This window comes from Cibotium barometz, chromosome 65, assembly GCF_041138505.1.
Source record: "Cibotium barometz isolate CiBa-2024 chromosome 65, ASM4113850v1, whole genome shotgun sequence".
In the NCBI taxonomy this organism is placed as follows: domain Eukaryota; kingdom Viridiplantae; phylum Streptophyta; class Polypodiopsida; order Cyatheales; family Cibotiaceae; genus Cibotium; species Cibotium barometz.
Window position 1 is genome coordinate 10,553,970 of NC_141110.1, and position 13,792 is coordinate 10,567,761.

Genomic DNA, 13,792 nt, shown 5'->3' on the forward strand with positions numbered 1-13,792 from the left:
TTACATTAAAATACTACTTACAACAAAATATTCACAAAAGAGATCTTAAAACCATGTCAACACCAAATATAGGCCTCCATATCCATGTCCATAGGCATATCCAAACCAAAACTAAATCACCATTATCGGTCTTCTAGCCTCAACCAGCTAGGCATACCCCAAGCGAGGGCCAAGCTAGCCTATTGCCCCCTCAGGTGGGTGCTGCCGCTTATACCCAATCCTCCCACTCCTCTCAAGGGGGACGTCTACTTATGAGGTGGGCTAATTCACCACACTAGCTTGGGCCCGCAGAGCTAGGCAACATCCATAATCACATGTCCACCCTCGCGGAGGCATAAATTCAATTCTGAGTGGCATAAAGGGGGATTACCCTAGGTTGACTTATGCCTTGCTATTGCCTCCACCCAACTACACAGGCAAGAGTGGAATTAGCTAAAGGAGGGAGAAGCTGTACCTGTGTAGATTAGCAATGAAACCAGTAAACATATCCGTTAAACCAGGAAAACATTCTCTTTTTAACATTCTTTTTCCAACAATTCATTGAGTGATAATATAGAAAGCAACATTAGACAACAATGATCTTCTTAGCTAATAGTTCTTATCAATATGAAAAGAGAACCGTAAAGAATTCTAGGAGCAAGATTACTCGCTCATCGTTTCACTTACTTGCCTTGCTTTAGGACTCTTAAGGGAATCTATGGGGATAAAAAGTAGCAATTCTCGATATATCAGAATCCTAATCTTTTAGAACTTACTCAACTTATAAGTGAGGTGGTACGATACTTCTACGATGTTAGTCGTAATCATTGTATACTTATCCAATAGGGACATAATCCTAAGAATCTTAACTTAACGACCCAAAAGGGTGAATTTGTTTATATTTAAAAGAATTAAAAATCTGGCCAACCAGGTTGTCATTTACGTGTGGTGATGATGATTCACTTCGAAAGGGGCAAAATTATTTGCATGGACGCATGCCTTCTCATTTGTACCTTGAATGTCACGAGGTTCTTCATTTCAACAGTGTTTTGGTGCCATAAAAGTGTCTTTATTTGCAGTGAATAGAAAGAGAGGAAGGTGGGTGTGAAATGCTAGGGATCACTAGGAGAGAGAGGGGATTCTAGTAGATCAAACGGATTTGGAAACGGAGATCGTTTGGCCTACCAAAAGGTTACTCAAAATCCTAAAGCTTCACTAAGAATAAACCCTATGGTCACCTTTTAAGTTTCTTCATATGGGGGGGGGACTTTTGCGAGGCTGTCCTCCTTAGTGAGAAGGTTGTCCTTATTAGCGAGAGGGCTCTCAACGGGAGGGGAGGGGGTGAGGCTTGGGAATGGTAGCCTTGGTTGGGAGAGAGTAAGAAGGTGGCTTTAAGTCTTTCACAGAAGAGAGAAGAGTTGCAAAACATGTCCCAGACCTAGAGCTTAGTGTACAGGAGGCCTATACGTGAGGGGTACCTATAGGAAGGAGGGGAGGGGGGTTTATATATAGGTGCAGGGAAGGGGTGCTTGTGCATGGAGAGAGTGCAAATAGGGGGCAAGTGCGTCCGGTGGAGGCACCATCTAGACAAGGTGCATGGGCGCTAGGTGCATCAAGGGGGGGGGCAGCACCACTCATCTAAGAGGGTTCTCAAAGGGGTGTACGTTGGGGTAGAGGTGGCAAAAGGGGGGTACATGCACCAAGAAGGGGTCTCGAAGGGGTGTAATTGGGGGGGCAGAGGTGGCAAAGGGGGGAATACATGCACCACCTATTCAAGAGGGGCCTAGAAGGGGGTGTAAGTGCAGGAAAGGGAGGTGGCAGGGGGTACATGTAGGGAGGCATGACCTAGGAGGATATGGCGGGCATTATGCGAGGTGTGGGTCGATGGTGCCCGTGAATTCGAGGTGTTGGTGGCTCACTCATGGATACGTGTGTGTATAATTTGGCGAGAAATGAGCTCCCGGGTGTTTGGGGGAGGTGTTCACAGGCATTGTACGCTAGATAGGGGTCGTGTTTGGCAGGGCCCACCGCACGAATGCAAGCCCCATGGGGGCATCCGTAGGGCTATCGGGATTTTTTCACTGCAATTGTTCGAGGTTGCCTCACGATCCCATGGGCACTTTCTGTCATTTGGACTTCTAGAATGCTGTTAATTTTAACAGTAAAACCATGAATGGATGCACCCATACATGGGAGGTGATAATGTGATAATGTATGGGTGCATCCATTCATGGTTTTACTGTTAATCCCATTTTGGATTAACAACATGATACTCAATTGAGGACATTAATAAGTGTCATGAAAAGGCACTATATAAAGGTTGTGCATTATGAGATATTGGCCACCCAAGGCCTAGTATGTAAGTTTGGGCGCCCAAGTGTGAATAAGGGCCAAATGTATATAAGGGATTTTCTCATAATGTAAAGACACAATCCTCTTTGTGTCTTTACATCCTCTTTGTGCTTTTGAGAGCTCTCCCCTTATGACTTGAGAGAGGTTGGAGGAGTGAGAGCATTCTAGCATTGTGCCTCTTTCATGCTCGTGTACTTATGCTTCTGTGAGAGAGTGAGAGAGAGAGTTATTGGCCTATGTGATGATATGAGCGACTCCACGGTGACAGTGTGGAGGTGGAGCTTAGAGTTTGGAGCTTGACAAGCAAGCTTGGAGGCCTCAAGGGACTCGAGATCGAAGCATTGGTAAGTACCCTATATGACGGTTGTGATCTATTGCTCATCCATTAGGTGAATGTGTAGAGTTCCCTCTAGGAGGTGTGGTAGCCCATAACATTTTTGGCGCCGCTGTGTGTGTGTCGGGGAAACACCTTTGTTTCTTCCATCCTCTTTGAGTTTCAGCTCCTCTCCCATTGCATAGGATTCATTATTGCCTTTGCATTCTGGTACTACATTGTGTGGAAAATGAAGAGATAAGGTATGTGTAGTAGAAAAAAGATATGGTTTATGATGCTGTGTATGTTGTGGTGGAGTAGTTTAGGAAAGGATTCACTAGTTATTCTTGATAATTTTGATTTTTGCATCACTACAAACACCAACATGAAGGAGCAGGTTGGTTATGGTTTTCTTCCCTTTTCAAAAAATTCCAGTAGATTCACGGGAAGACCAAACCAACGGATAGACAATACCAAGGCTGCGAGGGTTGGCTAAGGAAAGTGACTTTGACTAAAAGAAGGAATTTAACCCTAAGGTGGAAAATTTTTTAGCACATGAAAGTGCAAGAAAATCGTTTACGACGTGAACCCTTTCGTACAGTTTCACAGCTCCTGAACAGAGCGATAGAATAAGAAGTGAAATCAATTTGGGTTGATTAATAGCTTATCAAATCGTATATACATGCACTTAAGATGTAGAAAACTCATTGGAGACAATCTTATGCCTGATGATAGTGCATCGAATCACCCAGGAACTTCCTACCAAAGAAGTGGGGATCAGGACATTCCACAAGCACACACTTGAGTGTTTTGAGAAACCTGACCATTGCTGAAACTAGTAGCAAAGAATCCATGGAAGAAGGGCTGAGATACGCTGGGTTTGGGGAAGAGGATAGACCACACTCCCCAACCAAGTCTAGTGGGATCATTGATATCGCTCGAGGATTTTTCGGTCTCCAAATCAGTCATGATGAAGAAGCACAATCTGCGGGCATGGGTCTTTCAACTAGCGCTAGACTCGGTCCAACACAAGAAGTGCCATTCCAAACGTTGAATTCTAGGCTGTCGAATACTGGCACCCCTTGAATTAGACGAGATGTAGAAAGTGCCGCTAGGACGGCTCAAATCTTCTTTCCTACCACCGATGAAGTGGAATTAGACCTCCAACGAAGTGAGGTAGAACGACAACTCCCCACTCCAACTACGAGTAAAGGAACCTGAAATAGTTACAGGTAGGAGTGGGGGGGGGAGAAATTTTAAACTTGGAACCCATCAACGAGGAATCCAGAACGGAGGAAGGGTTTACAACCAAGGAAGAAGAGGGTAACCTAGCTAACATGATAGTAGAAGTAGAGGACCGACTCTATACCAAAAAGGATATTGAGCTAATGATCACATAACCCTACATTCCTACAAGACATGGAGCTCTTAATTACACAGACGCAATGAGGCGACTAATGGGAAATTCCACCAGGGTACCGGACCATTCCATGAACCCGAGATACCTAGAAGAGCCAATACAGGCAGGGGATGAGGTCTGGGAAGGGGGGAGTAATTCCCCAAAGGCCTAGGAATGACCCAACCATGTGCCTTAATGTGGCTACAAGGGCAGACCTGTTAAATATGGCAGCAGAGATGGGGGCCAAGGGATGGTCAGGGAACTAGGCTCTACTTTAGAACCTCGACCTTCCCAGATGAAACCCCATATCATTTCAAAACTTGTCCAAAAGTTTTCTCGGGACGGGGATCCTATCCAACATGTAGAGATTTTTGAGTCCACATGTGAAACCTGACCGGTCAGTGCTGTGACAATGATACATGCCTTCTCACTGATCTTAGAGGGAAAAGCTCATCAGTGGTTCCGAACCCTTAAGCCTGAGGATAAGGTTAACTTCACAAGGTTAACGAATATTTTTGTGCCCAGTTTTGCCCGCAGTGGGTGGTGACAGAGGGAGCCCTGTGGCACAGTTACATAACATCAAACAAAAGGAAGACGAATCGATGAGAGACTATGTCTCTCATCCTAAAGCACTTAAATTCAAGGTGCAAACTTCGGGAAAGGTTGATAGATGATCAATTGTTGCCTTGTTTCCGGAGGGGGTTTAGAGACCATAAAATGCATGATTACCTCTGGTACTAGCGACTAGCTCTACTGTTGATTCATGCTGCAAATTGGCAATCGAATATGAAGATAATATATTAGAATTGCCACAACTCAAAGATGTTAAAACATCTATAGCAACCACGACTTTGCATGTCTCGAGTCACCAAGAAATTGGAGCTCGAAGTAAGCAAGTCAGAAACATGACTGTGGATGACCTCAGTAATGCCATATTAGAAAAATTAAAAGTCCAGGAGGGAAGAGAAACATCTGGGCATGGGCATAACCACCTTTACCCCTGCAGGGAATTGGTGTGGTGCTCTATGTTGTGCAGATTAAATCATACCACCATCGAATGTCCACAATTAAGGGCAAGGCCATTACTCTATTGTGCTCACTGTAAAACTGGAAAATCATGACACTTTAATGTGTAGATATCCAAGGTTTTAAAATGTGGCACAACTACCTGCAATTAGAGCTTTGTCGGCATCACCTATGTAGATCACCGCCACTGCTGGACAACCCAACTCTTCCTACTTACCTAGGGGAATGTTCCGGGTACAAGACGCTTCGCCCTTGCCACCACCAGTTCTACTGCCACAACCACCACATGTGAAGATCAATCAAGTAGTGATTGAAGAGCCATCAGAAGATGTTGACATGATGCGGAAAATAGAACTTAGTGGGGAATCCTACAAGGACACGACTGAGGTTACGCCAGAATACTACGTCCTACAGAATAACACACCGGTACCTGTGTTTCAAACCATGGTACAATGGAAGGGAAAGGACATAAACTCAAATTTGAGAAGAGGACCTTTATAATGCTTTGGCTGCGGGAGGGCCACATCGAGTAGCCGAGTGCCCAAACAAAAATATGAATCATACACATCAACCACAACAAGTGGAGGCCTCGCTCAATGACATGCCAGTGCTCACCTGCACAAAATGTAGAGTTGATCACTTGACCAAGGATTGTCCCTATCGAGCAAGCAGCTCTGCCTTCTACTAATCAGGCCACCATCTGGACCATTAGTGTGCAATCTGGGAAGATCACACCACTCAATGTCCTAACAAGAGCTCAAGCTCAAGCTTAACTCTAGGAGAAAAGGGATGAAAGTGGGAGGATGCGACTATTTCCAGATCTGGCCGCAGGAGAAGAGTGAAGAAAGTAGGTAAGGCAGACACACGGGTTACAATCCAAGACGGATCTAAAGAAGATATAATTGATACCGGATCCACCCAATCAAAAGAAGAGGTGGGTCAACAAGGGTAAAATCTTGGAGGATTAGACCAAGGAAAGCAAGGAGAACAACCAACAACTACTAGGGGGGTTGGTGAATATCCCAATGCTGAGATGAAGAAATAAGAAAGCTCGAAGAGTCCAAGGCCTTATTCGAAGAGTACCCAACGACTTCATGAAACTAAGCTAAGGACTAGCCGGGTAAGGGATACCATCTATCTTGAGACAAGCCAACCCGGAATAGGGTATTGAACATACCAGCCTCGATTCCACAAGGAACAAAAGAGGACTCCCAAACAAACACAATGTCTAGAATGTTTGAGGAAAATGAGTTGGGGGGGTCCATCCATTCCTTCCCTATGGAAGAATACGAGACACCTACATGGGAAGAACCCTCTATATCCAAAGAACCTAGGGATATAGGAAGCCTCGGGAGACTGTGCTATCCATGACTGTCCTCCAGATGCCATTGGGGCAACTGTTACGCAATTCACCAACCTTATGGACAGATGTAAAATAATGGGTCGAGGGCGATCTAAGGCCAACTACGACTATCAATGAAACTCTGCCACCCCTAGAAGAAAGAACCTTGAAGCATACAAGGGAGACCCGAGTAATTAAGATACCAGTTAACCAACTGGGATGCTACTATAAAAGCGACGACACGAACGCTACCATCCCGATTCATAATAATGGATACCAGGCATTGGCTATCTTGGATGGTGGGGCAGGGGTTACCATCATTACCAAACGTTGCTGGGAAAACTAGGGAAAACCTGATCTTAAAAAAACAGATTTAATTGTTAAAATGGTTGATGGAACATCTTGAAGACCCATTGGGCTCTTAGAAAATGTTAAATTCAGACTTTTTACCTTTTGCTATCATCATACGTTTGTGGTCATGGACTTTCTGCGTCAACCTGATACATATGGCATAATATTGGGAAGACCTTTCATGAGGGAATCCAAATTGGTGCATGATTGGGCCTTGGATCACGTGTATGTATGCAAGGATTCACAAATCTTGAAGATTAATCTAAGAGCATGGAAAGCACACCCCATGGAAGGGCAGTTGTTTGGTAATGATTCGGTTACAACGGAACGAACCACATCCATATACAAATATGCCAACCTGCAGAGGGGGAATCCAAGGATGAGGAGGAAACGAGAATGTATACGTCACTAACTGTATGCATGTGTTGGCTACCATTAATGTAATACAACCCTGGGGAAACCAGTATTTGGAATCTAGAACCGTCCCTACAATCTCTATCTGCATGGTTAATTGTTGGCAGACCATGGATTAGGAATCAGGAGGAGAGACATCAAGTATAGAAGGTACTATGGCACAAAGCCGTACCACTGCTCAACGCCTCAGACAATGGTGGAGACAGAAACGGTATATAGCCCAACGAAACGCCCTACTACGAAGCAGACCTACGGACGCCCAGTGGGGCTGAGATACCTTAAGGCTACTAAGGTACATGATGAATTCTCAAAGGATTGGTGCAAGGAGTTGAGTAAGATATCATTGGAGGGGAGGCATAAAGAGAAGATCGTCCTTCAAGTGCTAGACGCACCCAAGCTTATAAAAGTATGATGCTGAAAATGCAACAAAGCCCTAGCCGAGGTAGAGCGTGAGGCCAAAAAGATCATGGCAAAAGCCAAAAGTGACAATGAAGACAAGCCAGACTTGGTTTCAGTACCCAATTATTTCAAGAACTATACGGTTGATGAATGGAGAGTTGTCCAGCTGACAGCAACTAGGGTGAAGGAGGAGGGGCTGTCTGCATTGTACAATAGCCCGGCAGATGTCAAGGAGGTTGATATTGCGGGACCAAGGGAAGAAGCACAGCCTGTATACATTGCTAAAGATTTGACTTATGTAGAGGAAGAGGAGCTCATTATTCTCCTCAAGGAATATAAGGATTTTTTCACCTGGAATTACAAGGAAATGAAGGGGGTACCACCCGAGGTGGTACAACATTAGGGGGCATTTGAACATATTTTGGGCCTTTTACTAATGAAAGTAATTAGTAATGGACCAATAAGAATAGAGAAGTGTGCACATTTGGTCTCCTTTGTATATAGGGAGAGAGACTAGGCAGTAGGGAGGGGGATCAGGCTTTCGTCGCTTATAACTACATTTGTCTCCTACAAAAATTAGGGGGTTAGAGTAGGTAGGTGTGGTCCCATAATTTTCGTGGCTCATTATTCCAAAATAGTCACTTTTCCTCCCAAAAACTCATCTCAAACTTGATTATGGACCAAAATCTCAAAACCCTAATCTACAGATCTCATTCTAGAACATTCACCCAATGCTAACCTTTCACACAACAAGCTTCACCTTTAGCTTCAAGTTGATATGGCCGCACCAAGAACACCAAAAGATGAGATTGAGGAGATATCGCTGCACAATAGGAAGGACGACAGTGGTGCTTGGGTGGGAGAGGCATCTCCCAAGAGTTCTTGGGTTTATCTATAGCCTATTGCAATTGGTTCCCATCGAGTTCAACGGTGAGCTGTGATGGAGCTTTCTTGTAGAAACAGTGCAGAACTTCTCAAAGAAAAAGTTTTCTTTTACCGACAGCTCCTATGTGGTTCCAAGGCATGATGGTGGTTTTGGTAAGTTATAGATGATAACATCTCCCCCCCCTCTCTTCTATTGAATGACCAATCCCAGATACTTGGACTGTAATGGTCATGAAATCAAAGATGCTTTGTGATATACAAGGGTCTTTAAAGTTTGCAAAGCCCTCTCAATCTGTGGGTCTTAGTAGTTGGGTATGCCCAATACATCTTTTTGCGAAGATGTTCAATCAATTTACCTTCTCACAAACATCTACCATGTTTGTGTGCAAGAATGTACTAGGTGATGACATGGTTGCCTTCTTGCTTGGAGAGCACTGGAGTATTATAGAGGGGGTGTATAAAAATGACACATTCAAGTGTAATATAGTAGACTCTAGTGTTTCATTTCGGTATCTCAAAGCTCGTTCCATGTTATACATATGCTTTTATTATGAGCGGTGAATGAAAAAGAACAGTTAATGGGTTCCAATGCAGGGAGATGAACAAGTTGTTTTACCTGTTGACATATGTGTTTGGTTGCCAAGTGGTGTGGTGGAAGTTGTAAGTGCAAGTAGACATTGGAGCCTCCTAAATTTTAGGGAGCACCTTCAAATCGTAGGAGGTGAGGATATTAGCAAGGCATAATTCAAGGTGAATAATAGGAAGATTCATAAGCGAATGGAGCCGATGGCCTTGGTAGATACCGACTGGAAGGCTGAGGGTATATCGATGAGTTAATGAACTTCTCTAGAACAATACCTTCCAAGCTTCCTTTTCAAATCATTTTTGTAAAATCTTTTATGATTTACCAACAATCACAAGTGCAATGTGTATTTTAATATATTTTCTTGGATTGTAGAAAGCTGTCCCATGGATGCGAATTCTTATAACACATGAATGGTCAATTCATTGTAGGCTGGGAAAATGGTTTTATGGCACATAGGATTGGAGATGACAGTTGTTCAAAACTAGGGTGGTTTTATGGCACACAGGATTGTAGAACATGGTTTTCAGCAGTATATAAAGACATCCTACATATGAAAATTGTGACATTATTTCTTATTCATAGCTCATAATAACAAAAGCCAGCTTCCCATGGATACGAATTCTTCTTGCGATAAAGATGCTCCTGGCAAGGTTGCTATGCCCCCTCTAGTCTCACAAGATGACTCAGTGTATTCCTCTATTGGAGATACAGATGATAAATTTTTCATGTACTCTGAAAACAAAAAGAAAGACCTTGAAGATGTAGAAAAATTGATTAGCTGAAGCCAAATGATCCTTCAGAAGACCCAAAACAAGCCAATTAAAGAAAAGCCTACTCTCAACAAGATGATTAGGAATTTTAGGAATGTTTTGTATTGAGGACTTGGGCTCAAAACAATTTGTATCTCAATGTTAATTTAATGGAAAATATATTGCGACATTTCAATTTATTTGTGTACTCGTATTATACTTTACTCTCTCTCTCTCTCTCTCTCTCTCTCTCTCTCTCTCTCTCTCTCTCTCTCTCTCAATCTTTTCGTTAATTATTTTTAAAGCTGTCTTAAATTGCTAAAATAATGAGGGGTTCAATAAGAGTTCTGGATATTTAAAAAAACTGGGGCTCCATGCCCTCAGGATTCTCTGTCTCTGGCCCTGCATCCACATCCTTTGCCTAGGTGTCTTCTGTAGAAGCCTTCTTGCGTGCGAACCGAAGCCTCTTCTTTCGAAGTACCCTTTTTGGCCAACCTTCTTAGGGGTTCCTTGCTTAAAGATTAAATGCTTAAAAGGTGAATGCATAGGCATTCTTTTCTTCTTTGATGTAGAGGCTTCACCTGTTGGACATGGCGAGTCAAGATCTTTCGGTGTAATTGCATTGTTAAGTATAATATTAATCCCCTTAGCCCACACGCTCCACAACCAAAAATCAGGCGTACCAAGAGACTGCATTAAAAATAAAAATGGCTCAAAATTGAATATTGCAAAAAGAGGTGAAAGCAACAAAAATGGGAGAACGAGTAACGTAACTTACACTATTATTAATTTCAATGTACTTGGAAAGAATGAATTTCCATACATTGGCAATAACATGCCACCCACCACAGGAGTGTGAATCCTTTTGAAGAGGAACGGGTTGATTTAAAAACTTATACTATGTCTCCTTTTTTAACTGAGGACACATAGCTTCAATGGTAGCAACTGGTCTCTTAGATGCCCTATAACAAAATTTCAATGTTCAAAATTAAAAGAACTTAAGTAGTATGGTACAAATCATACAAAGTAGTACTTACAATTTACATTCTCCGTGCATTCCAACCATGCTATTCATGAATAGAATTAGGCACTTCACCAAATTAATAATGCAGCCACTCCAGTGCCCTCTGCCATTTGAAAAAAAAATCTAAATAATGATAAAAACTATAAAAAATATATGTGAGATTATATTAACAACAATGATAAAACATAAAATAAATAAAGTGGGTGGTAGTAGAGATAAAAATCACAAATCACATAAATTTTCCTTCACGGTGCAATAAGCTTGTTTGAACAGAGAAGAAACTTCCTTATCGCACCGTGGAAGGTGACTTTCAAAAGGGTGGAGTAGAGATAAAATTTTCCTTCACGGTGTTTCCCTTCCACGGTGCGATAAGCTTATTTGGACAAGAAACAAACTGCAGAGTGAGAATGCTCCACAAGAGCCTTTTGTTTTAAAAAGTGAGTCTGTAGACGAAGAGGCCATGGACCTTTTATCTGATGACTGCATTCCAAGCATAGTGTTCGATGCAGCTCTTGATGAAAAATAAAATTAGTCTTAATTTCTTAAAATTAGGGATTCTTATAGGGCCCTTTTTATGCTCGAAAGCCCCCTAATGACATATGATTCCAATCATGGAAGGTTCAATACCAGCCAGGCAGAAACCATACCAGATGAATCCTAAGTACGCAGCAATTGTAAAGGAGGAAATTGATAAGCTCATTGCTGTGGACTTTATCTATGAGATCAAACATACGAATTGATTGTCACCGATTGTGATAGTGCCTTAAAAGAATGGGAAACTGAGAGTATGTGTTGATCTTAAAAAAGTAAATGCAGCCACTCAGAAGGACCATTACCCATTACCTTATACCAAACATATTTTGGAAAGAGTGGCTGGGAGGGAAGCGTACAGCTTCTTGGATGGTTTCTCCGGTTACAATCCATAGCACCAAAAGACCAACATAAGACATCCTTCAACACAATGTGGGGGACATTTTCTTACAAGGTTATGCCGTTCAGTCTCACAAATGCCCCTGCAATCTTTCAAAATGGTTGATGTGCATAGCTTTCAAGGACTACTTGCAAAAGTGGTTGGAGGTACTCATTAACGATCTATGTGCGCATTCTCGATGGGAAGATCATCTGGCCTACTTGAGGAAAGTGTTCAAGCGTTGTCGATTATATCGGATATCACTAAACCCCTTGAAGTGCCAATTTCGGGTTAAGCATGGTGTGATATTGGGGCACATTGTCTCAAGGAATGGTATATCCACTGATGATAGCAAGGTCAAATTGATCTTGGAGCTGCCACCACCTAATGGTCCCAGGCCTCGATATTTAAGTTTCTTTATCCTGGCGTTTCCTACACCATACATGAGGACAAGGTGCCCCATTTGTAGTTCTTTTTACTTAAGGTTTTAATCAAACCAATGTTTCCTGCGTAAATTTTTGACCATGAGCCCATGTGATGCTATCAACCTGGTCTCATCCAGTTTTTCCAAGTCAATTAGCGCTTCAGCTAATGCATTCTCAGTTAGATGCTCCTCCACGGCAATCCTTAAGCTTGGGACTAGGTATTCCATGGGCATAACCGCGTCCCTGAATAACGTAGGCTTGCTTAAAGCACTTTTTAAGTTGTAATTTCTCCCACAAAATGCCCGCCTGCTATCCCTGAATGAGACTCTTATAATATGGTTACAAATTCATCCTCTCTTACGCACCGTCTGAGCACATTGTCTTTTCCTAGCCTATATAGTTCTCCCGAAAATCAATTGATAAGGTGCCACAAGCTTGATAAGCCGCTGTTTCGCTAGATACTCTGAAGTTTCTTCTCTCTACTCAGGTACCACGTCCAACTTGAATAAACAAGCATCAGGAAGGTCATCATCGACACCAGTTTGCTGGTTCCCCATTTGGAATTCTAGACAAGTGGTCGACCAACACATGTTGTGTTCCCTTCCTTACTGTGATAGTAAAGTTGAATTCCAACAACAATAGTAGCCATCGGGTGATTCTCCCCATGGTGCAAGGTTTATTTACTAGGTATAGTAAGGCTTGATGGTCTACAAAAAATATGAATTTGTTGGCCAAGAGAAATGTTGATATTTCTTGACGGCATAGACCATGGCTAATCCTTCTCTCTCTGTGGTGGTGTAGTTCACCTCTGCATCATTCAACTGACGACTAGCAAAGCAAACTGGATAGTCCAATTTGAACTCACCAGGCTAGTGGGCTAGCACACAACCAATAGCAAAATTTGATGCATTGACGTGCACGTGAAATATGAGATCCCAATTGGGGGGTCGCAGAATAGGCACGCTTGCGAATGCTTGCTTCAGACAATCATATGCTTCTTTACACTCCTTAGTCCACTTAAAGACAAATGAGAAGTTTGTACAAGGGTCTGGCTATATCAGCATAAAAAATTATGAAGCGTCGATAATACCCCACATGGCCCATAAACCTTTGCACTCCTTTGTGAAGACTAGACACCAAGATATGATTGAATAAAATGAGTATATAAATGTGTGCATTTTGTAGGAAACAACACTCTATTATCTTGCATTGTATTAGATATTCTAATTCGTAAGATAAGATTTTCCTTTTTCAATTGGATGATTATGGATTAATAGATATATATTTTTAATTAAATCTACATGATATCTTTGGTTAGAATTTAAAATGGAGAGGATTTTTATATAATATTTTTTTTAAATATTAAAAAATTCTAAAAATAAAGAAAATCTCTTTTAATAAGAAGACACAAAATTTATTTTTTTAACTATAAAATAATACATATATTAGAGTTGTATTAGAAAAGAAGAAGTCTATGTAATATATTAATTATTTAATTTACATGTACTATTTATTTTTTTAAAAATTTAAAATTTATTATTTAAATTTTTTAAAAAGTGTACAAAAAAATTTTGATAAATTAATGAATATAGCTAATTTTTGAAATTTCATATAGTTGAAATAATATATTTTCTTAGT